The sequence below is a fragment of the Nycticebus coucang genome, chromosome 6 (assembly GCF_027406575.1).
Source record: "Nycticebus coucang isolate mNycCou1 chromosome 6, mNycCou1.pri, whole genome shotgun sequence".
Classification (NCBI taxonomy): domain Eukaryota; kingdom Metazoa; phylum Chordata; class Mammalia; order Primates; family Lorisidae; genus Nycticebus; species Nycticebus coucang.
Window position 1 is genome coordinate 137,955,553 of NC_069785.1, and position 21,118 is coordinate 137,976,670.

Sequence of the window (21,118 nt, forward strand, 5' to 3'; positions counted from 1 at the left end):
CCTTCCCAAACCCTGCTTTGGTCCTGGAGTCTGGCTCTGTCCTAGCCCTTTCTCTACCTCCTGTTTAAACACATTCAGGTCCCTCCAGGTTTTTCATGAGAGTCTTTATCAGGAACTGTTGAGAATAAACAGAAGAGGGGACAGTGTAAAAGTAGAAAACTCGAGTTCAAAGTCACATACGGTGATAACCCCCAAGCACTGACTGGACAGCACGGTGTGGGAGATGGCCCTCTCCCCTCAGCTTCACCTCCAGCACTAGGCCAGGAGTAATTTCCTGTTGAAAATACGGCCAGCACCTTGTCCTGCAGGGCTGGGAGCCAGTAGGGACGTTGGGGTGGGTAGCAGTGGTGGCAGTCCTTTTAGTTTGACATTTCTGGAGTCAGATAACCAACCAGATCTGGGCTAGTGGAGGTGTCAGCTCAGGTGCCAATTTTCCCAGCTGGGTGCTCTGTCTATGAGGATCCAAAACTGTGCTGTTATTTGCGATGTGGTCATTGCCTCTCATGCCTGCTATGTCACAGGCTAGAGGAGCTGTGGAATCTGTGAGCTGCTCCTGAACCACAAGAAAAGAGGGGAGAGTTAGAAATACTCCTGCTGATCATATTTTTTTTCTTTAAATGAAAAAACAAAGAAAAACTGAAAAAAAAAGAACAAATGAGCTGACCATGGGCCGGATTATTTGAATTTGGGAACTGTGCCCAAAAGTTGCTGCATGTGTTCACTGCAGGCTCCTTTTTAGAATGGTCATTCCCAGCACTTGGGGAGGCTGAGGCTGGTGGATCACTTGAGCTCAGGAGTTCAAGACCTGTATGAGCCAGAGCAAGACCCCATCTGTAAAAATAGCCGGGCGTTGTGGCAGGTGCCTGTAGTCCAGGTACTCGGGAGGCTGAGGCAAGAGGATCACTTGAGCCCAAGAGTTTGAAGTTGCTGTGAGCTATAATGCCCTGGCATTCTACCAAGGCTGACAAGGTGAGACTCTGTCTCAATTAAAAAAAAAAAAAAAATAGAACGGTCATTCCCAGAGCTAGGGGTGGTGGAAATGGTCATTTCCAGGGAGAAATTACACCTTAGTAGTTTTTAAACGACACTGTATTCATTTGCTGGCTCACAGCATCACCTGAGCTGAGCTGAGCTGATGCCTCCTTGTTTCTTTCAAGGAAACCTTACACAAATGCACACACAAGTACAACAGATAAGGTTGGGCTGCTTGGGTTGGCTGGGGCCTGGTCAGAAGGGCCCTGTATGCTGTGGGCCTTCTTCCTCCCACCTCCTGCCTGTTGCCTAGCCTGCCCTGTGCTGGCCTCAAGAGGTACCTGGTGTTCCTCGGAGCACATTTGAAAGCAACTGGTCTGCTTCACATCCATGCTTGTAGGGGCCTGGTTTTAAATGCTTCTGTAGGAATGGAGGGCTTGAAATGCAGGAGAATCTGGCAGAATTAGACACAAAAGCACCTTAGCAGCAGTGTCACCTTACACACCTGCATGCCCCACTGTCACCCTGACCAGTGTCCTCAAACTCCCCGTCACTGCTTTTCACTCCCCTGCTTATTTATCTGTTTTCAGAGCTGTCTTCATCCTGCTGATGACACATATCCTTGCTGAGCTGCCTAACATCACCACACCTCCCTTCTCTCTTTATGCCCACTGCTCAATGGGGACCCCATAGCCAGGCTGCTTCTGGGTGTCATCATGACCTCCACCTTTCTCCCACCACATGGCCACCTCCCCCTGCTCTGTAGGTACAGAGTGTGCCTCTAATTTTCTGAGTGGGATGTGGAGAGCACAGCAGCCACCGGGGCTCTCTGCTCAGTTCCTGGACAGCTCTGGTTCTATCCCAGGGCTCACTCTATCCTTCGTCACCTCCACCTTCTCTTGAGCCATCTCCTGCCCTTTACACATACTCACTGAGTGCAGCCTGCCGGGTTCTCCCACCTCTTCCGTGCTTGTGTTCACTCCACTCCCTGAGACATCCTCTGTCCACACTTCTTCCTCTATCCCCTCTAAGAGCTTTACATATGCCAGCTTCTTCCAGGAGTCTCCTTGGATCAAAGGAAAGAACAGTTACTTACCCTGTCTCTCCACCTACTCATCCTTACTTAGCGTGAAGCCAGCCGCACACTGAGCTGGGCACCCTGCCAGGCTTGGTTTACTTCATAGCTGGGTGCTGAGCTCTGGTGTCTTCCTGATTTATTTTGTGGTCTGTGTGTCTGTCCTTTGCACCCTCCTGCGTAAGCATTGCCGTGTGAGACTGCAGGCATTTAATAAGGCTGAGCAGGAGAAAAGTAAACGGCTGTGTCCTGCAGGGTCAGGCAGGCAGGTGGGCAGGCTGGGACCAGGAGGGAGGCAACTTGGGTCCAGGGCCTCCTCCTTGATGGGAACTTCAGCCTATGTGGGGGACTTCCCAGCTCCCCTCCAAGTCATCACATTTTGGGTGATGGCAATGCTGCTTTCCTGACAGCCCTCTACTTACCTCCCCAGGCTCCACCTCCCCCGAACACAGCAAGGGGCTGTGGCTGGGTGCCTGTCAACCAATTCAGGGGGAAGGAAACATTAACCACTCCAAACACTGCTTATTGGAGCTGGGTAAACTCAGCCCACCACAGTTTACTTTTCTGTCAGAAATCCCTTAGCTTACCATAGAGCAGAAGTCCCATAGGGCCAGGGCTCCCCTACCCCACCCCTCCAGAAGGGACCCCACTTTCCCTTGTCTAGCCTGGACCCTCTGTCCCACCCCGCCTCCCCCTTCTGCTCCTTTGCAATTCTCTCACCCTCTGACTCCTGTCTGGCCCCCTGTCCTTCCTGAAGCGACCTCTAGGCTGATGTTCAGCAGCCAAAGTCACAGAAGAGTCTCCCCAGGGACCCCTGCAGCTCTGGGCCATGATCCCTCAATTCAGTAGCCCCCATGAGTTCAGGAGAGGTGTGGAGCCAGCATCAGGGATGGAGGGACATGCAGCAGCGTGAGAGGCATAGGGGTGCCCAGAGGAGCAAGCCCCCACTCACTGCATCCTCCAGGTGGGTGCTTTGAGGGCTGTGAACTAGGACTGAGAGTGTCACAGAGTGTGGACCTCATTTTGTAGGAACTCAAATGTTCTTCGGCATGACAGCTTCAACCTCCCTGAGGGCCTCCCCTAACCCCCACCTCTCCTAAGAAATCTGCAGCCTGAGCCGAGGTTTTCTTTTGGCTCCCCTTTGAAAGTGCAAACCTTATGGGCTTGAGATGAAACATATGCTGTTCTGGAATGTGGCTATTAGCCAAGAGAACGCTCAGAGGCCCCTACAGAATTTGCAGCCATCTGCCTGGGGTTGAGCTGGGGGTGTGACAGAGCACGCAGGGCAGGGAGGAGCCATGCAGGCTGACGGCCCATCCTTCTTTCTGCCCCACTTAGCACCAGTACCTCTTCGACACCTGAGTGGCTCTCAGTTGCTGTGCTTCCTCCCCTGGGGACAGTCAGGACAGTCAGACTCAGCCTCAGATGCCATGGGCCCGACTGGCTGGCTCCAAAGGGGACAGGTGCCGATTTGGTGTGGCATTTTGCATATTCTTTGAGTGTTATTCATTTCTTGACAAAAGACACAAGCCATTCCCCCTGCCCCTGCCATCCTCCCCAGGGAACCCATATTTGCTGCTCTTCCCCTCTAGCTCCATTTGACATGTTCGTCCTTGCATTTCTGAGGCTGAGATAACCCCTGGCTCAGAGCTGCTTCTAGCCTGGCAGGCCCTGATGGCCTACCAGAAACCCCTCCTCTGGATGCATCCTCAGGGCCCGGCCTGCCTTTCCTGGGGCCTATCCTCTGCTTCTAAGAAGCTCAGAAATGAATTGGTCTCTTGAGATCAGGACTCCTGCCCTACCCACTAACAAGGCTATCCAGAAGGATGGCTACAGAGCTAGAAAGGAGGGCTCTGACAGGGACTAATCCCCAGGGCTGGGTGGGTTGTCACAAGAGGTGATGGCGGGGACTCCGCTCAAATCACGGGCTGTACTTAAAAGCATTTCTGGGGAATTGCTGAGCAGGGGCTGGGGGGGCAAGGACAGAGGCTTAGGGAAATCTTGGGAGTGTAAGAAGATCTTAGAGATTATTTAACTCAACACTGGTTATTGTTTATTTATTTGTCTAATTTATTTTTTAGCCTCTGGAGAATCTGCAATGCAGAGGAGGAAGATTGGCTTCCCAAGGTCCTGTGGGTTGTGGCCGGCTGAGTGGGGTCAGCAGCCAGGAGCCCTGACTGTGGGTCACAGCATGCAGAGCGGGGTCAGCAGCCAGGAGCCCTGACTCCTGCCCAGGGCTGTTTCCACAGGACACTGTCTCCATAAGTGCTCTTTGGAGAAATGTCACCATTCCCCAGAGTGCTATGGAAGTGGTAGCTGCTTCAGTGGAGCTGCTCTCTCCTGTCTCTGCCAAGGGAATAATTCACTGGGGGTGAATGTTACTTGTGCCTTGGATGAACCTGAAGAACACATGGGGGTGTCACTTGGGCTCCTTCTCAGAGAACTTGTTTTCCCACCTTCAGCCCCTGCCACCTTAAATGTGTTTTGCATCACATGCTCTTCTCTTCGCCCATGGCGAATCTTTTTTTTTTTTTTGCAGTTTTGGCTGGGGCTGGGCATGAACCCGCCACCTCTGGCATATGGGGCTGATGCCCTACTCCTTTCAGCCACAGGCGCCACCAGCCCATGGCAAATCTGACTGGGAAGAGTTACCCAAGGCCAGCCAGTGTATCAGCTAGCAATAGCCATTAGGTTTTTCTCTCTTAAGAGTTTGAGCTGGGCCTGGTGGCTCGTGCCTGTAATCCCAGCACTCTAGGAGGCTGAAGTAGGAGGATTGCTTGAGAGTTTGAGAGTAGGAGGATTGCTAGAGAGTTTGAGACCAGCCTTAGAAAGAGCAAGACCCTGTCTCTACTAAAAATAGAAAAACTAGCCAGGCATGGTGCCAGTGTCTGTAGTCCCAGCTACTCAGGAGGCTGAGGCAAGAGGATCATTTGAGCCCAAGAGTTTGAGGTTGTTGTCAACCATGATGCCACAGCATCCTACCCAGGGCAACTAAGATTCTGTTTCAAAAAATAAAAAAAATAAAAAGGGTGGCGCCTGTGGCTCAAAGGAGTAGGGCGCTGGCCGCATATACCGGAGGTGGCGGGTTCAAACCCGGTCCCGGCCAAAAACTGCCAAAAAATAAAATAAAATAAAATAAAAAGTTTGAAATAAAAAAGCATAGACTCTGTAGCCATTTAGTTGTAGGGAGCTCAACTAAAATTTCATGACCATGAAGACTTGAGTTAGGGCCACTTTTTGAAACTTCAGGCAAACCAAAAATCATGTTGAGAGAAAGTTGAACTAGAAACTCAGCAACCCGGGAAGAGTGAGAACCATGAGGTCTGGTCCTTTGGATAGTCGAAATCTCTATCCTTCCATTGCTGTCTCTGCTGTGAATGGGGTTTAACCAAAAGCACTTGGGCGAGGAGTGATGGGGTAGGGAGTGTTCTAGTGCCTGAATAAGCTTAACTCACAAAAGGCTGGACAGTAGCTCTTACTGGGCCAGGCACATTCCCCCTCTATTGAGACAGAGATGGAACCTCTGGGGTGGAGAATTAGGGACTGCTGCTATCCAGCACAGTGTTCTGTGGGAGGAGAACTCAGCCACTGGCCACTGCTGCCGCCTCCATCCTTCTTCAGGGGGCATGCTCAAAGGTTGAGAATCCCTCTGTACCCTGTTTCACTACCTCTAGAATGTTGAATGAATGTAACTCTTAACTCAGTGGTTCTCAACCTTCCTAATGCCTCCTAATGCTGCGACCCTTTAATACAGTTCCTCATGTTGTGATGACCCCTAACCATAAAATTATTTTTGTGGCTACTTCATAACTGTAATTTTGCTACTGTTATGAATCATAATGTAAATATCTGATATGCAGGATGTATTTTCATTGTTACAAAGGGATCACAACCCATAGGGTTGAGAACTGCTATGGTGGGGAAATACCTAGGCAGGGGTCCTTAAACTCCGGCCCACGGGCCACATGAGGTGGTGTGATTGTATTTATTCCCGTTTTGTTTTTTTACTTCAAAATAAGATATGTGCAGTGTGCATAGGAATTTGTTCATAGTTGTTTTTTTTTTTTTTTTTTTAAACTGTAGTCCGGCCATCCACCGGTCTGAGTGACAGTGAACTGGCCCCTTGTTTAAAAAGTTTGAGAACCCCTGAAGAGTGTCCACTGCTGTTATCAATATTATCTTCCTCTTCCCCAGAAATGCCATGGGGTGTGTGTGTATGTGTGTGTGTTGGGATGGCAGGGTGGGGACCAGAGGGCAGTGGCGATGATGGATGGACAGTCAGCTGATTGCCAGGATGTGGGTTCCAGGACCCTAACTCAAGGACCTAGGGTTTTGGAAGGAGACGATAGACATTTGTGTGTTCACACTGGCTCCAAGTAGAGAGAAACCAGTCCCTCCTCGGGACTCCCCAGTAACCTTCATCTGGAAGACAGAGCTTTGTCTTTCAGCACAGCCGCATCTGCCCACCAGATGAGTAATACCTGTAAAAAGTCCCCACATCAAGCCTTCTGGGGCTAATGCCTCTCCCAGAGCCTGCTGACAGTGGGAAAACGATCCCAGAGCTGGGCTTCCCGAGGGACTCAGAGATGCTTGACCTGGAGCAGGGAGTGAGGAGTCTGAAGTTGTCACAGACATCCCAGAAAGGGTGGGTTCCTGGATAGGGCCAGGACAAACAACGGAAGAACCAGAAACAAAAGCAGATTCTTGAAGAGGTCACTAAACATTGACTAATTGCTTGATATTAATAATAGCAACAGAAATCCCTGCTGTTTGCTGAAGGCCTTTAGCATGGCAGCTCTCCTACAAATGCTACTTTGTCCCTCACAGCCCTACAGAGTACACATCACTTTCCTCCTTTTACAGAGACAAGCTCCCAAAGGGCATGCTTTCAAAGATGACAGGCTGCCACCAGGCCTGCCACTTCATGCCCCAGATAACCGCAGATGAATAGATGGGGACATTTGTAAAATGGCCCTCTTGAAACGGGACTGATGGGGAAAGAAAAGCTAAGAGTACAGAGATCCTGAGAGCAACACGAGTGTCTTTTCTAATAAACGTGCCAAGCTTGGCTTTCTGAAAATGTGTCCCGGTGGAAAGCTGTGTTCTGTCAGAGCCACTATTGCTCACAGTGTATCGAGCTCCTCTTGAGCAATGGCCTTCAGGGCTTCCAGCACATTCTTTTGAAAATCCTTAGTTATGGCAAATCTTTTCTTCATCCTCTGGGGCAGATTTGATTTGGGAGCAAGTGCCAGGAGTCCAGATTTGGGTGGGTGATCCAACTGCCTTGTCTTATCTTATTAGGGGTTCAAACAAGGTATGACCCTAATGCAGAAAAGTGTCTGTGTGGCATAATATAGTGGCTGAGAAGTGGGGGGGTCCCCAGAGTGAATGGATCACCAGCACCCTTGGGGGAGGGTCTCAAGCAGGATCTGAGGGCTCTTCATAGGGGGAGACACGAGGAAGCCCAAGCGGGGCATAAGTGAAAACACACACAGTCCCATAAAGTGGCCTGGGAAAGACGCCACATTAATAAAAGGGAAAAATGCAGAGGAATGTGTGAGGAGGGAGCCGTTAAAAAAAAAAATGCAAGTGCCTATAAACTCTGCTCGGCTACTCCCCCCTCCCCCACCCCAAGTCTTGGCTCCAGCTTGTTTTCTGTTAGGACTCAAGGAAAAGCTTAAAGAGACCAAGCTTAAAGCTTGCTGGTGGAGATAGCAGAGGATGGAGCTGGCCACCTGGCTCTTGTCTCATCTCTGCTGAGCCCCTGTGTCCCCTGCTCAGTCACTGTCCTTGATAATGCCCCTCACTACATGGTACATCTTATCAGGGCTGTAGGCCAGGATGCTGGATAGGAGAGACGAGGGTTAGGGTGGTGTGGGAGGACCATTGTTCCCACTCTGGGGCATTCTGTAGCACTATTTATGTAGTAAGAATCATTTTCCCCTTTATATTCCCAAATTGGCCCTGGGGACTAGCCAGTATGGTGGCAACTGGTCAAAGCCTTTATCACATTTCCAGACCCCAACCAAATAGGAAATGGGCTTCCACTGTAGCAAGAGGGTTAGTTCTCAGGTGGACTTCCTGCTGATCAGTAATCAGAAAGTGAGCATTGACAAGTCTCAAAGGCTAGGAGGGGCCAGGTCTGCACACTGTACCAGTTACTCCTGTGCAGAGAAGGTAGGGCAAAGGCACACTAATATGAGCACAGAAAAGGTGAGAAAATATCTTCAAGGGTAAGTACATTGGCAAAAAATGACAAATAAGTACTTAGTATTTAGAAATCTGGGGGAAAGCGTGGGTGTGGTGGCTTGCACCCTCAATTCAGCAATTTGGGAGGCTGAGGTGGGAGGATCACTTGAGGTCAGGAGTTCACCAGAAATTTGGGAAAAGAGTCAAAGGAGAATGAATAGACTAGCTGAAGACTCATGGTATCACACACAGCAGTTTTAGGGAGATGATACGTCTTACAGCAGAGACTTGAAGCCAAGAAAAAGACTGGGGTTCCCATGGAAATGAGAGAGGAAATTTGAGTTTGGATGACAGCATTTGCTATTCTTGGTAGCATGGGTGACAGCTGAGCCTGGGAGACAGACAGAAGGATGTACCTTGCTGAGTGGAACGTTCACACTAGTATGTGGGTCATTACAAAAGTTTTGAGATACACAGAAATCAGGAAACACAGAATCCACGCAGAAAGAAACAAATGGAGTTCTCCCAGCAACACAGATAAGCCAAGCAAGGTGACTCAGAAAAGACAGTTGACTGTGTTTCTTGAAAGTGAAGTAATGTTTACTCTGGAAGTGAGAACAATGTAACCTAAAAATTGTACACTCACATTAATTTGAAAAAATAAAAAAATAGTCAAAGGAAAAAAAAAGAAAAGAAAGTGAAATAATGGACTATAACATAGTCTGTCTCTAAACTTTTGTAGTGACCCATGTACAGTCATACCAAGAGTTGGTATAAGTTGTTTGACTATGGAGAGGACAGTTAGAGAAGATTGCAGTAGGAGTCATTAAATACTGGGAGAAACGACCCAGAAAGCCGTGAGCTCACCTTCCCAAAGACTGAAAACCCAGCCGCGCCTGCTTCGTGCAGGTGGGTGCGTCTGGGGTGCTCAGTGCTTGGGTTTCCTTCTTTTGGCTCATGGCTCTGAGACGATGGCGACACTCTTTCATGCCCCATCCCCCAACTGCTGATCAGCTGGGATGATTTTCTTTACTTAGGAATCTGTGCTGAGGCCCAAGGAACAGGAAGCAGCTGAGATGCCTCCAATTAATATTGCAACCCAAATATTAATATTAATATTGGAAGAAGACTTAGCTGGGAGCCCTGACAGAATCTGCATTGTTCAGCCAGATAGCTGGGAGCAGCGGCAGGGCCCCTGGTGTCTCCCTGAGCACTGGGGATTATGAGTAACCTACAGCCAGGGCTCGCACACATCCTGATGAGATCAGTGAAGTGCCAGCCAGTCAGGTGTGGTACAAGCTGGGCAGGAGTCATTGGTCCATATGGATCACGGACACAGGCCTTTGAGAACTCATGACCTTGTGAGAAGAGGCCACAACAACATGTGGTAGGAGGCTAGAGAAAAGATCAAAGAAAACAAAGTTGTCGGACAGGGTCCTCCACAACCTTTGACCAGCTAGCTAAGAGTCCCCTGCACCAGCTCAAGTCTCAGGTGGCACTAACAGTGTAACACGGCAGATCACTTCCCACTGACTTAAGAAATCATTCCTTCCCGGGTGGTACCTCTGGCTCAAAGGAGTAGGGCACCTGCCCCATATGCCGGAGGTGGTGGGTTCAAACCCAGCCCTGGCTAGAAACTGCAAAAAAATAAATAAAAATAAAAAAAATAAAAAAAAAGAAACCATTCCTTCCCAAGAGGGAGCCCAAGTAGGAACTGAATGAAATAATCATAGATTTAGAGCTAGAAGCGACTCCAGAGATCATCCATCTTACCCCCTTCACATTGTAATAGAAAAGTGAGGTAACCTACTCAAAGCCACATCCCTCATTACTGGCTGAGCCAGAACTTAAAACCCAAGTCTTCAGACACTGAAGACCAGTGGTCAGTCCATCCCCAATCTGCATGAAGCTACTTAGCCAGCTCTCCATAGGTTGGCGTGGGTGAAGACTTAAGCAAAAGGAGCAGGAATTGGGCATTATAGTGGGTACATTTCAGCATAAAATGATTGATGAAACACAAAATTAGAGGCAGATGAGTCGTACAGATTTGGGAGTGAGTAGCAGTGGACAAAATATGGGCAGAGAGTCAGCAGACCTTGTTCAGGCCCGTGTCCTGCCACTTGCTCACCATGCAACTGAGTAAACTGGATTTGATGCCCTGAGCCACAACATAGTCATCTGTTAAATGGGCCTAAAAATACTGTAGGAGTCTTGTGAAAAATAGCACACATAGAAGTATTTTGCATACAAGAATGCACAGGGCAAATGTCAGCTGTGATTAAAATTACTGGGAATAACAGGATAGGTTGCTGAACTTGGTGTCTGGAATTGATTATAGTTGGTATTCTTCTAATTCTCAGAGCTTCAGAAGAGAATAGAGAAATCCAATCATTGACAAGAGTTTCTGCTTTATCTTAGATGTGCTCAGACTCAGCGGCGGAAGCTGAGTCAGGTGGAACAGAGTGTAGGGCCCAGGCAGGAGCTTAGCTGCATGGTGTGGAGCCCTCACTATGCAGATTCCCAGGGTCCAGGTCTGTCCCAGGGTCCTGCCTTCCCTGGGGGTGGGGGACACCTCTTACCTATTGAGGCCCGATACCTGTCAGCCTGAACAAGGTCCCTCAGAACTGTCTAGGGGTGTAGGGTGCAGTCAGGAGGAGGCAGGCTGCCAGCCATGAGGCCCACGTTAGGGCCCCACAGCCTCCTCTCTTGCAGGCCTTCTGGAACAGCCCCCTAGACTTTTGATACCAGGCTTGGGTGAGCAGGTGTGACTCAGATGGCAAACTGGGGTGTGCAGCAGGGGGGACCTGGACAGGGAAGGGTTTGGACAAGGGAGAGCCCGGTTGAGATCCAGCCCCTCATGGCAGCTCTTCTAGGTAACAGCCCTGCTGTGCAGGCTGAGGTCATTGCTGGCACGAGCTCCCGCTCACTGCAGACGCCTGCAGGTCTGTTTTAATATCTGCAGCAACCACATTCCTGAGCAGGGTGGGTAAGAGCCTTTTTGGACAAGACTGCTTTCCATCAAAAATTATTCTAATTCACCAGGGTCAGATATTTTAGAGAGAGCTGATTTTTTTTTTTTTTTTTCGAGGAGGAAAATAAAAATTCAGAGAGAATGACTAAAAAAGCAGCAACCAGGAACAGAGCAAGGTGCTGAGGGATAGAAGAAGGAAGAGAACAAAAGACAGAGGCAGTGGGTGCTGGGGAAGGGCTCCTCTTTGAATGAGCCTTCCAGACCTTGTTTACCTGTTACCGCCATCCATTCGTTTACCCACTCCACCCATGCTTGGCTTCCACTCCACACGCCGAGTGCTGTGCCGAGGATGCAGAGAGCCGACATCTCTTTCTGTGTGACAACACCCACAGCATGCGGCTTAAGACAGTGCACTTTTATCATCACTCACTTTCTGTGGGCCAGGAGTCTGGGTAACATATAGCCAGGTCCTCTGCTTTAGAATCTCTTACGATGGCTCAGGGCTCATAACACAGTGGCTATGACGTCGGCCACATGCACCAGGTGGCTGGCGGGTTTGAACCCAGCCTGAGTGAGCTAGACAACAATGGCAACGGCAACAAAAAAATAGCCAGTGTTGTTGCGATGCCTGTAGTCCCAGCTACTTGGGAGGCTGGGGCAGGAGAATTGCTTGAGCCCAGAAGTTTGAGTTTGCTGTGAGCTGTGATGTCACAGCACTCCACTGAGGGCAGCATAGTGAAACTCTGTCTCAAAAAAAAAAAAAAAATCTCTTACAACGTTGTAATCAAAGTTTTGGTCAGGGTTGGGGTCTCCTCTGAAGGCTCATTAGGGGAGGATCCACTTCCAAGCTCACCAGGTTGTTGGCAGAATTTGGTCCCTCAGTGGTCGTTGAACTGAGGGGAGCAATTCCAAGCTTGCTGTTGATTACAGGCCTGTCTCAATTCTGTGCCACATGGGCCTCTCCGACAAAGCAGCTTGCTTCCTCAAAACATGCAAACTGAGAAGGGCAGAGAGAGGGTCAGTTGTCCAGACAGAAGTCAGAGGCTTCTGTAAACCTAATGATGGAAGTGACATCCCATTGTCTTTGCCATGTTCTGTTGGTTAGAAGCAAGACCCAGTTTCCACCCACTTAAGGAGAGAGGGTTACACAAGGTGTGTGTGTACCAGACAGGGATCACCAGGGACCAAGTTAGAGTCCACCTGCCTCAAAAGCCAAAGCTGTTTCCTGGGCTCAGCAACTCAGTCAGAAATAATGGCCGTTGTAACAGCAGCAATGGTGGGACTAGGCTCTTTTGTACATAGTATATATATTTGCTTTTTTCCTATTAGGTAGGTATAATTATTATCCTCTTTTTAGGTGAAGAAACAGTTTCAGGGAGATCATAGTAGTGAAAGATTTGTCAGACTTTCAAAGTCTTTGCTCTTTTTGTTCTCTGTCTCCCAGATAAATGGCAACACAGAGTGGAGTGTGCTGGAAAGGCCCCTCTGTTTGGGGCACCAGGGAAGGCATCTTGGAGGCTGTGGCGAGGAAGGAGCACTGTCCAGCAGCAGGGCCCAAGAGGGGTAGGAGAGAGGAAGCCATACAGTGTCAGGGCACTTGCTGGGAGGAGCAGCGAGTGGAACTCAGCAGCTGTTGGAGTGAGGGCTGAGGAGACACGGAAGCCAGTGGCTGTTTAGATTAGTTTCCTAATTGGCTGAGTGTTAGCAAAGCCTCTTGTGTATACAATGAGGATAGTTAATCTTGTCTGTTTGTATCTCCACTCATGTTGTGTCACTCCTAACCTTCTCAGCTGTTTGCCTCTTATTGTGGGTTTTAGACCAAAAGAGGATTGCACAGCCCCCAGCCTCCCCACCTGCCTCCCATGATGGGGCCCTAGCCCCACAGGGCCCCTTCCCTGCAGGGCGCATCTCCCCAACACACCGATTCTAGTCACCAGAACTGTATTTTGTGCAAAGTGGCCTTACCTTCATGAGACACCTGGAAGCTGGGCTTTGTTATTCTAAGTGAGAAACCTGCCATGTGTCCCACACAGAGCTAGTAAGAGGCTGAGCCAGAATCTGAACTTGGGTTCAGCACTCCCACCTGCAGACCACATTCATCATACAATTTCCTTGCTTGAGAAGTCGTAGGGCCCCTTCCCTGGCTGGGTAAACCTGTCCACGTGCGGCTGCCTCCTTCCAGGGCCCTTCAGGCTGTGCTCCCCACTTCCTGCCACGGCCCCAGCTCCACGCTATTGTGGGTCCTGTAGAAATGAGGTGGGGCTCCTGCATCCTGGCGATATTCCAGGTGCATTGGTTCCCTGTGTAGTCAGACTGTAGATGCCTTTAGGTCAGTGGCTGAGATAGAAACTTCTCCCAAACGGTCTGTAAAGCTAGTGAATGATGCTCCATGATCATATCAAAGTACACAGCTATGATTTAATAAAAAAAAAAAATTAAAAAAAAACTTCTCCCATCACTCCCTAGGCCCAGGCACACAGGAAGTATGTGCAGCTTGATCATAACGAAGAGGAGATGGATGAAACAAGGTGGTTGAAGGTCCTCTTTCAGATTCAGAAAGGAACCCTGTGGCGACCTCCTGCCGGGCTCGTTGCTCACCTGCCTTCCCACTCTCACTGCCACCTCCATCCTTGGAAGCCTGCCTTTGGCCTACAGGTGTCTGTGAACAATTTTCTTCCTTTCACCCTCTGTATAATTGCTCTCCACACTTGCACAGACACATTTTTCCAGTGCTGGAGGTAGGAGAGGAATTCTTCGCATATAGTCAGTCATACTCAAGTTAGGGACTTGGGAAACCACAGCTAGAAAAAGGTGTACTATTCAATAACTTTCAACAGATGAGACTAACATGACCAGGTTTGATTTGGGGAGTATTATACAGAGACTTGTACAGAAATGACCATACAAATGAAATACAAATGGAGTGAAGGAGGTGCTGGCTTCCTCAGTCTCTCCTGACCTCGGGAGTAACCATAGCACTATTGATTACACGCTTTCTGTGTGCCACTTCACTAAATATTCTATGAAACAATTCTGTGAAGTAGTGTTAATAGTATTCCTGTTGGGAACTGAGGTTCATAGAGACTAAGTAGAGTGCTCTAGATTACGCCTGAAGGGTAAGAGCCAGGCTTTGAATCCAGACTGTCTGACCCTAAAACTTTTTTGTCCTTAATCTCTGATGCCAGTGGATGGCTTCATACTTTTTATTCATTTGTTTTGCTGGGAGGGATCGATTAAAAAATGCTTTTTGCTCCTCTCAGGCTGGGACTTAAGATAAGAGGGAGTGAGCTTGGAATGGGGGTTGTCCCCCTTTGTAAAAGGGGGCCTGGAGTCTGGGTTACCTCCCACCCCAGCATAGTCTTCTTTCTGGTTTGCAACTTTGCAAAAGTAGGCAGCTGGCAGGAGAATTGCATTTTTTAGGCCCAGGGCTGTGTCTTATCTCAGGGAGCCTTGATTTACTTTCCTCTGTCTTATCTCAGCTCTGGGCCCCTGTGATGGATTTCACCTCTGGCATTTGCATTTAGAGATGCTGCTTGCCAAGAGCACTCCCCAAGGAGGAGTGGGGAGGAGATAGCACTGTGCTCTCGCTCAGGTGGACAAGGAAGGACCCTGCTTTTACATATTGGAGAGAATACAATGGTACACTGCTGCTTAGCAAGAATAAAAATGCCTTTCCCTGGGTTTGGCTCCCCTTGAGATATGTCAGGGGAATAGGAGAAGAAAATATAATAGTATTATAGTATCAATTCATGGCTTTTCAAATTTCATCTTCACAACAGCAAAATAAAATGGCTTTTGTGCCCCCTTCTTGCAGATAAAGAGACAGACTCAATGGGCACGGGTCACACAGACAAGCATGTCCCCAACACTAAATCTTGGGCACTTTTCATGACGTGTTGGGAGATACCTTTGGGAAGACCCCTCCCCCATGGCTTCTCTTTCCTGTTCTTTCTTCAGAACAGATAATGTGGTTTAGGGTAGACCCAAAGGGAGGGGTGTAGCATTGAGCCAAGTTCTGAGGGGCTACACTCCGCAGACTAGAAGGGTAGAAGGAAAGGTCAGGCCCTTCTCTGTGCCTGGAATCAGCAGAGAAACGGTCTTTGCACAAACCAGCACTGAAACCTCCAGATTGTGCCATGTGGTAGGTGATGAGAGGTTCACCAGGAAGGAGTGGAGGACAGTCCAGGGACAAGGAAAGACTTCGATAGAGGGAAAAGGAGAACGGAGACTGAGCAGGGTCAGCTCAGCTCCCACTCGGTTGCAAAAGGCTTTTATTGGCCTGATCAGTACAGCTTGAATGGGGCCATGAGCCCATAGTACTGCCTGGTCTCTTCCCTAGTGCCGTCAAGATTATGGGTGTATCTTTAGGGTCAGAATATGGGGGGTTTCCAGGAACTCTGGCCTTAAGGCACTCCAGGAATCTGGGGAGGAGATCGCTAGTTTCTAACATGATTTTCTATAATGGTTGCACTCCTGTCAGGGTTCCAAGGATTCCTTTCCCACAGGTGACACAGTCCCACAGGCCAGAACTCAAGAGAAAGGAAGGCAAGTGCCATTAATCAAGGTCTCCCGTGAGCCAGGTGTGGAAGTAGGGACTTTACTTACTTTGTCTGATTCTTTTTTTTTTTTTGAGAGACAGAGCCGCAAGTTGTCACCCTGGGTAGAGTACCGTGACATCACAGCTCGCAGCAACCTCCAACTCCTGGGCTCAAGCGATTCTGCCTCCACCTCCCAAGTCGCTGGGACCACAGACGCCTGCCACAATGCCTGGTTATTTTTTGGTCACAGCTGTCAGTGTTGTTTGGTGGGCCCAGGCTGGATTCGAACCTGACAGCTCAGGTGTATGTGGCTGGCACCTTAGCTGCTTGAGCCACAGGTGCGGAGCCTATTTTGTCTGATTTTCACAATGGTCTTACAGAGTAGGTCTCACTATCTTCATTTCAAAAGAAGTTCAGGCTCAGAAAGATTAGATAATTTACCTGTGGTTTCATTGCTGGTAAATTATAGAACTATAGTTCAATTCCAGGTCACTTGATTCTAATTTTTTCCTTCAACTGTAATAGAAACCTCTCACACACATCCTGGAGTGTGAGGAGAGGGTCTCATCTCCTTCGTAACCCAGAGCAGCACCTTCCAAAAGGTCAATGTGGCAACGTCTACTTCCTCACCCACCCTGCACACCTCATGAAGATTTTGTGAGGATGTTGGTATAGTCAGCAGGACTCCAGGCTGTCAGGAAGAGGTCTGAACATCCCCTTGTGGCTGTGTGTCAATCTCCAAGGACAGGGGCTGGGCCCTGTTCCCCTGCGCGTCCCTGTGCTTAGTCCTGCCTGACGTGCAACCAGAGTTCAGCAAACATGAGCTGCTGGCCTGACTGAGAGACCTTAGATTAAGATACGGGAACTTCAAAATCATTACAGTTGTGGTTGCATACTGGCCAAAAGTATGCCCATTTGCTGAGCTCGACCCAGTGGAAAAGAAATGGGAATTGAGCAGCTGGATTGGAGGCCCGGAGAGAAGTTTCCAGAACATGCACCTCTGCAGGGTTCTGGTCCCAACTTGCCATTCACCAGCTGAGGGGTCTTGGGCAAGCAGCTTCCTCTCTGAGCCGGTTTGCTCATCTGTGAAGGGTGAGTCTGCATTCTAACATCCTTTTCACCTCCAACATTCTGTGGGTTCATTACCCCATCCCCACAGGTTGGGGGGCAGGAATAAAGAAGGTTACCACCCTTTAAAAATACTTGTTACCACCCTTTAAAAATACTTTACTTGTTCAGTAAAAATTGCACATGTTTTTGGTGTGTAACACGATGTCTTAACATACGTACATGGCAGAATGGCCAAAATCAGGCTATCTAAGACGTGCATTACTTCGTGTGCTTATTTCATGGTGTTGGAACAACTGAGTACACAATATATTGTTATGAATGGTGGTTGCCATAATGTACAGCTCCCCAGGGCATCCCCTTCTCTGACTGGAGTTTGGTGTCCTCTGACTGCCATCTCATTCTGTATCTCTGAGTTGGCCTTTTTCACACTCCACATTATGTATAGGCGAGATCATGGGCATTTGTCTTTTTGTGCTCGGCCCATGTCCCTTAAGGTAACGCCCTCCAGGTCCATCTGGAAAGGCTCTAGAAACAGAAAGGCATGCCTCTAAGCAGAGTGAGTGGGGCAGTCTCACCTGAAGGCCAAGATGGGCTGGATGGCATAAGGCCGGGTCTTTTAAGCCTGGAGGAGTCTCTGATTTGCAAGTGTGGATAGCACCCCCATTCCTAAACCTCAGGCTCTCAGGCAAAGCCACATAGCCTTTAGAGCCCCCAGACAGGCTGCGGTATCAAAGGCAGCAGTCCCAACAGGTCCTCCATGGCTCCTCCTGTGCCGGCCACCTCCCACCCTGCCTCAATTTGCACCACTAATCTGTTATGCTGTTCTTGGTAATTTAGCACTTTCAGACAGTTATGGTTAGATTCTGTTTATTTTTCTAAACCTCACAAAAACCCCATAATACAGCAAGGGAGGGGGGAAAGGGAGTTTTTCTAGAAATGTAAACTCAGGATTCAAATGCTCTTCCCATCTGTGGGACAGCTGTTGTGGGGCCTGTGTGTCCCAGTGTACAGGCATTCCATCTCAAGGATCTCTGCCTGGCTCCCCCTCCCACTGTCCTTCCTCTTTGAGAGAGAATGTGGCCTTGACATCAAAGGCCACCAGCTGTTGCCACCTGACCAAAGCCTCCTCACCCCTGCCTCCCTCTCCTTCCCCGTGAGCTATGGGGTGCTCCTTCACTTCATCTGAGGTACAGGCGGGGACGAGGCTTCTCCTTTTACTGGCTGATGAGGGGGCAGTTAGGGTCAGAGTGGGCTATCCCCTCACCTAATTTTTGCCCAGAAGCTCCCGTTAGGCTTCTTGTTTCCTTCCATGGGAGGCTGCCGTGTGTCCAACTGCCCAGCTCTAGCTAGAGAAGTGGCAGGGAATTGGGGTCGATGAATGAGTGAGTGAATGGGAGATGGATGACCGCTTAGAGACAGGGCTGTAGGTTGAGTAAGACATAGGAAGGGAAGGCTAACACCTTTTAGCTCACCAGGTACCTCCAGGTACCTTGGGAAGATGATGAATGGAGTTTAAATGGAGCCACAGAGAACATAGAACTTGATAAGCAAGGTTGGAAAAATACAAGATTAGTTATCATCTAATGCCAACCTTTAATTTTTCTGTGTCAAATACTAAAACCTTGAGGAGATGGTGACTTCCTTAACATCACAGAGCCAGATGACTGAGTCTCTTGACTCTGTCTTTGGCAAGATGTTGTTCTTGCCTTCTCCCATTGTTGTTCTCCCATTCACCCCAAACTCATTTGTTCCAGAAAAGCACCTGTCATCTAATATGAGTTTCCTTTTGGGGGGATTCTTTTTTTTTTTTATTTTTTTGAGACAGAGTCTCACTTTGTCACACTCAGATGCCACACTTTGAGTACTGTGGCATCATAGCTGACAGCAACCTCAAACTCTTGGGCTTGAGCAATCCTCTTGCCTCAGCCTCCCAAGTAGTTGGGACTACAGGCGCCTGCCACAATGCCTGACTAGTTTTTCTATTTTTAGTAGAGATGGCTCTGGCTCAGACTGGCCTCCAATTCCTGAGCTCAGGTGAACTTCCCACCTTGGCCTCCCAGAGTGGTAGGATTACAGGCGTGAGCCACTGGGCTCAGCCCTTTGTGGGATTCTTAACACTAAGGAAGTAATCTGACTTGCACTGAGCTTACTATCCTTGAGGCTCTTTTGGCATTTACCTTGTGGCCTTAAGGCTGCCTGTATTTAGACAGAAAGGACAAACGAGAGTAGGAGAACCCAGCCATATAGAGCCAATTTGCCCCAGGCTGGCCCTCTTGGAAGTTTGGCTTGGGTTATTACCAGAATGCACAATCTTGCCTCCTAGAAGTTACTGGGCCGCAGCCTTGGGGATTTGTGCAGTCTTGAACAACAGAGGTTTTCAGGCCTTGCCAGATGTTGCAGGGAGTGGGACATGAGCACACACTACCCCTTCACGGCAACTTGGGTGTCCCAAATAGGACCATCACTCCCCAGTACCAGTCAAGGTTTTTCTAACCAAGTATGTAGCTAGAGGAAAATTCAATCCACATGTGTCTGACTCACTGGTCTCTAAATCATCCTAAATTTTGATTCTGGGAATGGTCTGATATGTACTCTATTTTTTTTCTTCAACTTTGGGCTTGGTAAGTAGTCAAAACATGATAAACAGCAACCTTGAGAGGCAGAAGGGAGCTTCAAGTAGGGGCATGTTGTGCAGGTTCCTCCTGGCCTGTGGGAGATAGGTGGTGGGGCGCAGCCAGGTGCCAAGCCCAGAGACCTGCCTCGGGTTGCTCTGCCCCCAGCCTCCTGTCGAGCCCCACTAAAGGAGGGAACACCATGTTAGATCAGCTTATCTTTGCCGCACCCTCAAGGGCACAGTGTTCCCCTCATGTGATTCCTGCTGTCACACAGCCCATTCTGGGACTTCCCCACTCTTCTCATATCAGGATCCAAAGGAAGAGAAAAAGGAGTCATTGGGAAAAAATCTCCTCCATTGCCTGTCACTCCCAACAAACTTCTGTGCCTCAGCACCCTCCTCCTCGGTCAGAGTCCCTGCTTCAGAGCTGTGGGCCATCTTGCTGTGAAGGCTTCTCCCTGCCCAGTACCTCCTCCTGCACCCAGGTCACTCCCTGGTAATTCTCCCAGGTGGAAACCTCTGAGTCCCACGGTCTGTTTCTGGGGGAACTTGACCTGGGATAAGAAAGTGCCTCAGGCAGAGAGATGTGTCATCAAGAGAGCACTTTTTCCCAAGAGCTCTGGAAACTTGCTCCTTTATCCCCTCCTTTACCCTAAATTTTGCCTGAATCTTCAAGCCCCACCTCTCCCTAGGATATATACTTAGTCAAGTCTACCCCTTATTAAAAACCAGCAAACCTTCCTTCCACCCAAGTCCCCACGACTCCACACATCTTCCCTTTTGGTTAAGCTTCTCCAAAGCCTAGGTGGTTCCCCGCCTTCCCTTCACTGTTGCTCCTCCACCTGCTGATCTGGCAGGCAGTGTCAGCATAGACATGCCACTCCACGAGGTCAGCAGGGACCCCTGCTGTCCCTCCTTGGCCCGTCGACAGCATTTGACGTATCAGCCCTCCCCTCCATCGACACAGGCTATGCTCTTTTGGTCTGCGTTCCTGCTCTTTCTGGATCTCCTTCTACTGCTTTAGAAGATCCTTCCATCTCTCTCATGGGCCTTCCCTTCTCCACCAGCTCCAACAGGGTGCCTGGGACTTCTGGTAGCTGTCCATGGCTACCCAGCACTCTTCCCCTCTTTCCCCCCATGCTCTGCCTTCTGCCTGAGCTGAACCCTCATGCCCATGGGCTCAGGTCTGCACTTCCAGCCAAGCGCTTGCTCTGAACCCCCATCTTGAGTTCTCTGAGACCAAAGCTAGACTCACGTGCAGGATACTTGCTGCCCTCCGAAGTGGCTCACATCTTGAGAAGGGTGTGGGCATTTCCCTGGCCCTCTGTCCTACTTCTGGAAGCTGGTCAGTCCTGCTGGCTCTGCTCCACTCCAGACCCACGTCTGCTTGCTCAGATCCAGCCCTTGCTTCTTGCCATTGCTGGCACCTCCCCACTGAAGGAGGAGATACCATGTTAGGTCAGCCGGTCCCTGGAGCCGGCCCTGCTCCCCTCAGTCCACACAGCGTGGATCAGGAAAGTATTTAGGAAACAAATTTATGAGACAAATTCTGTCTGTCACTCCCTTACTTACAGTTCCTCAGTTCCTCCTCTAAATTCTTTTTTTGTTTTGAGACAGAGTTTCACTGTGTCACCCTCAGTAGAGTGCTGTGTCATCACAGCTCACAGTAACCTCAAATTCTTGGGCTT

At 49.3% G+C, this 21,118-nt stretch overlaps 1 long non-coding RNA gene across 1 annotated transcript; it reads right to left on the reverse strand.

Annotated features, from left to right (window-relative positions):
• Positions 1-102: 102 nt before the first annotated feature.
• Positions 103-20,816, reverse strand: LOC128588546 (uncharacterized). Its single transcript, XR_008380799.1, has 4 exons — positions 20,686-20,816; positions 1,905-2,038; positions 1,314-1,426; positions 103-553 (listed from the first exon to the last, which is right to left on the reverse strand). It is a non-coding gene; the product is annotated as an uncharacterized LOC128588546 (long non-coding RNA).
• Between the last annotated feature and the right edge of the window lie 302 nt (positions 20,817-21,118).